The 4996-nt window shown below is 45.7% G+C and overlaps 1 protein-coding gene across 1 annotated transcript in view; it reads left to right on the forward strand.

Annotated features, from left to right (window-relative positions):
* The window catches only part of FOXP1 (forkhead box P1), a gene marked incomplete at its 5' end in the record, with an annotated part of 33678 nt that overhangs the window by 9132 nt on the left and 19550 nt on the right, over window positions 1-4996 (forward strand). The window lies entirely within an intron of this gene.

The following is a 4996-nucleotide window of genomic DNA, read 5'->3' on the forward strand; positions in this document are numbered from 1 at the left end:
TAGCAGTGAATTGGGATTTAAAATTACAGCCTTTTCATGACCGGGGGAATGGTTTTATTCTGATAAAGGATCGTAATGCTGGTTTGGAAACTATTTTGTCACTGGCAGGTGAAGTTGGTGACTGAGCATGTGTTGACCATGTGCCGTCTTGTAATCTGCACTGACCGTTGGTCTTTGCCTTTTGGGCTTCAGGCAGTAGTGGAGCGGGTGGTTCTGGACCAGCTGGACCACAGCCAGGTTCTCGGTCCAATACCACGTCCATCCCCACCTTCAGGTGGCTTTAGTTCCTTTTTGACCTTGGGAAGGGTGGAGGAGTGGCCGATGGACTTCGCTGCACCAGTCCACCAAGACACCTGTTCAGTAACGCTCGTTAGTCCCCTGAAAGCTGATGAAGTCTAAGCACGTTCTTACGTGGCGTAGTGCTGGGTGGTCCGAGTTGTTGGCAGGTAGATGGGTACGCGAGGAGGTCGCCGTTGCTGTTTGGTGCACTGCAAAGGGCAGCTCTCCCCCTGCTCCCGAGGGCAGACATGGGGCTGTGCTCATCATGAGCTGGGGATCGGTGCCACCTCTAAAGATGTCCCACTCCATAATTAGAATGCTTGATGGGGCATCAGTTTGAAAGAAAATAGAAGTATCCCACAATTTCACACTCGGACCATGCAAAGTTGTTACTTTGGCTGCTCCCCGTGTTGTTTCGGTAAGACTAAAAAGCCTGAATAAAGGGAGACTGAAGCTGTGTGAATGAATACACTGTGACATATTTTTGTAAGGTGAATTTTTTTCAAGATTTAAAAAAAAAAAAAAAAAACAAAACCAAATACACAACACCCAAAGCCAGAACACCAGCTCCAGAGTTACCATTCTGGTTCTGCTATTAAGGTGCCTTCCCTTCCATGCTGTGTTCGTTGGTGTTAGTGATCAGCAGAATAGGTTGAAATGGAAATGTGCTTTCTTTTGGGGGATTAACTTACGTTGAAGTTAGTAGGAAGGGAAGGAAAGGGAAAAAGCATCGACCAGCAAGTAATTCTGCATGCTAGGTGCTATAGCCATCTTTTAAAAATAGACAGAAAACTCTTAAAGAAACTTCTGGCACTTTTAAGTAAAATGCACTGTTAGATATCCCTTCTTTAATGTATTTTTTTACCCTAACCATAGCAGTTACGATTGTTTTGAAATACTGTTTTTAGCAACTGTAATAACAAAGCATTAAAAAAAAAAATAGTCTTTTAACTGTTGAGGTAATGACTGAGCATTTTAGCTGCCGTGGCCGTGCTTTAGAGTTTGAAAAAATAACGATACGCAGCAATAAAGAGAGATTCTCAAGCACAACAAAAGCTGTTTTTATATACTGGTTTTCATTAAGTCTCACTCCTCAGCTTTGGTTTCCTTAGTTTTCCTGCCAATAACAACACCTGCTAAGTGATTGCTGCCTGCCAGGCTCCCCATCTAATGCACTGATGAGTCCAGGCTGAAACGGCAGAGGAAGACACACCATTCAACCAAGTTTTAGGCCCAGCGTTGGCTTTCGCTCCCACCCTCCGTGTCGAGAAAAGGAGTCTCTGCTCCAGAGTGCTTCAGTCCCAGGAACGCAGTGCAGACAAACCCTCAGCCCTAGCTGGGACCGGAGCGGCAGCGTCGGTGGCAGGGGAGCTGCTGCCCCGCAGCAGTGGGTATGGCCCTACCGTGACACTTGGAAATGTCTTTTTTTTTTTTGTCTTTTAAAAGTGTTTCAGGGTTGGGTTTTTTTAATGTGCAGCCACTATTGTCATGTAAAATGTTTACACAGAAAGAAATCAGGCTGAGCCCTAATGGGAGAGCCACTTACTGGAAATCTATTTTACAGGGTGAAGGAGAGGGTTACCTCTCTGCCTTGTTTATATCTAGAGGAAAAAGAAAAGAAAATGACTCAGTCTTCACCTTTAATAGGAAGACATGACTATTTCTTGAAAGAGAAGGTTAATAATAAAATCCTAAGCAGGATATTGAACACTGAAACAATTATGGCATTTATGATGAAGCTAAAACAGCATGAGGAACTGTTTTCAAGAAACCAAAACTGAACCAAACACCCAACAAGGCTCAGTGATGGAATTTGTAGAAATTCAGGACCTCAAACTGTTGGGGGCTTTGGGTTTTTTGTTGGCTTTTGATTTCCCCCCCCCCCCCCGTTTTGTGGGGGTTTTTTAGGGGGAAATTTGGTGGGGTTGTTTTCTTGGTGTGTTTGTTTTGTTTTGTTGGGATTCTTTTGTTGTTTTGTTTTTAAAGCTAGAGGAAATCCTCCTTCTCTCTATCTGCAGTACAAACAATACAAAACCACTTAACCCTTTGGTGGAAGGGCTGTCCTGTGGCATGCTCAGAGAGTGCCCCAGGTTGTGCCTTACTGCAGTGCAAGAGTTCTCGCTTGTTAAAGTGCAAACTCTGGGACTTGGGCTCCCTCCCCTCTGACAGCAGCGATACCTCATCCAAAAAAATTACAGTACGTGGGAAACGGGCTGTGTACAAAATACCAGCGCAAACAACTTTTCTAATCATAGTAACTTGTTTTTTAAATAGAAAATGCAAACAGGGAGAAACCGTGTTGAGTTTCCAGCAGGAAAAGAAACCCTCCCAGCCTGGTCCCTCCCTGATCTTTGCCCCGCACAATCATCCACGGCCGCTTTCACGTTTCTAATTGAAGCCAATATTAAGATTTAATAGTTTACCATTCAGATTAATATTTCAAGATGGCAACAAAACCAACGCCATTCATAATTTGTTCTTCTGCTCTAATTCACAACCGATTTTTCAGCCTTTGCGCTGTAGATGCAACAAAGAAAGCTGCAGCGAAGGTCTGCGGAGGGAGCGCAGCCCTCTCCTCCCTTACCCTCGCTTGTATTTTGGTAATGGCATCGGCAGGGATCAGACCCTGGCTGGACGAGGAGAGAGTGTCATCGAATAAAACACGGAAAAAGGAAAAACTTCACTAGCGATCGACAAGGTCGTGTTTCATTAACTTGTTGGTTCAGGCTCACAAACGGTCGGCGGAGGTGAAACGCAGCAGACTCGCTGCGTTCCAGCTTTTTGTTCTCTCTTTCCTCACAGACTGCAGTCATGTTTAATTTGGAAACTGGGCTCCTTTGGCAAATTAGCAATTAGAACAATTTTGTGGGAATATGTATATGTGTCATTAGTTTTCCTGCAAATTAATAGCGAGAGCAGAGGTCAGGCAGAAATTTTCCACTTGACTGCAGCTCCTCTGTTGAGATTTGGCACTTTGTTTTGGAACGGCCACAGCTGCTCAAAGCCACAGTCTTCCTTTAGGAACTGTCTTTTAATTAGTTTACCTCATAGCCATTATTACAAATATTACTGCCTCCCCTCCTTGAAATAAAATTACTGTTTCTACAAAATATTCCGGTGACATCTTGCACCACTGCACATTGATGATGGGGTCACTCGGATGCAGCGTTTAATCATTAGATCACCTCCATAAGCATCTCCTAATTAGAGTCCTTACAATACAATTTTATCTGGTAATTAGCTGAGATTGGCTGCTTCCTCTGTAGCTTATTAGTGGCAGCCCAGCAGTGGGTGTGAATCACAGTGTCATTTGTCAAGCCTGTTAAAGCCCCCCCCCTCCCTTTGCTCGTCCTCTTCTGTGTTGATTCCTAGTTGCTACCTACGCTGAAAAGCCTCAAGAAATGTAGCTTGATTCACGTTCTTTACGCAGGGAACGCTGACCTTTGTGGTTCCTTTCTCGCAGTTTCCTAGTAGAAACAGATTAAATGTTAAGTTTTTACACGCTCGAAAAGGAAGGGGACTCTTTTGAAATGGAGTAGTTGGGGCCGTAATGATGAAGCACGAGCGGTGATCTTTCCAACGGGAGGGCCCGGCTGCCGAGCCTGCGCTCCAGACGGGCCCTTCGAGTTGATGCGGATTTGCTCACAGTTATTGGGCTGTTAAAATGTCCATTTAGAAACTGAGATAAAATACAGTAGATTTAATTTCATGGTGAGACCTGTCAGTTGTACTGTTATTACCATCACTGGTTCTTTTATCATATGTAATAGATGGATAACAGGGAGACATGACTGTGTACGCATCCCTAATCAGTGTCCTTAAATCACGCCAGTCAACGAACGGACCCGGCTCTCCCCGGCGACACGTGGCAGCAGCGCCCGGCGCCGCGGGGTTTCAAACAGGCCTGCTCCCCTCCACGTTGGAGTGCGGGAGTCTGGGAAATCAGTACCCACATTTCACCGCCTTTGGCTGTCCCTCGCTGGGCTCGCGCTCTCCGGCCTCGCTGCAGAGCGTTAAGTACTTCGCTGGAAGGCGAAGCGTGGTTTGTGAGCACCTGCGCGGAGAAGCGGGTGTTGGCAGCGGTGCTGCTCGGCACCTCCTTTCCTCGGAGCCGTGCTTGCGCTGCTGGGCTGCGCCCGGCGTTTGTGGCTGGGGCTCCCCTCGGCTTCTCTCGCTGTCGGGAGGGGAGAGCAATCGCGATTATCTGTCGCTCAGCTGTGCCCTTTCTGTGGGCGATGGGCTTTTTGTGTTGGGACTCTTGCTGTAATATTAGAGCCCTTTATTTTCCACTACCTTTGTTTTGGATAAATCCTATTATTTTACAAAGAAATGCGGCTATTAACTCACAGGAGGGATGCTAATGGGAGTTTTCTTACCTGGTGACCTTCATAGGAGGAAAATGGATACAGTGCCCTATGGATAAACCTGAGATATTTGAGGGCATGGCTGAGTAGTGTGCCTTGCCTTCATCTGAAGAGGTTTAATGTCCAGCCAAAAAAAGACATTTTAATCACAAACAAAAGTTGTAAAATTCTGGGCTGTTAAATTCAGTAGGAATTTTGCTACCAACTTCAATGGGGTCAGGATTTCGCCAGTATTACTCGCAAAACCGCCTAAGGGAAGGAAATGTGGAAGTAGTCAAAGGGCCCTTTCCTCGGTCGTCTTTTCTGATGCTGTAGTTAGGAGATCGGATTGTTTGTTTAAAATACTTCAGCAG

This window comes from Eurypyga helias, unplaced genomic scaffold, assembly GCF_000690775.1.
Source record: "Eurypyga helias isolate BGI_N326 unplaced genomic scaffold, ASM69077v1 scaffold239, whole genome shotgun sequence".
NCBI lineage: Eukaryota > Metazoa > Chordata > Aves > Eurypygiformes > Eurypygidae > Eurypyga > Eurypyga helias.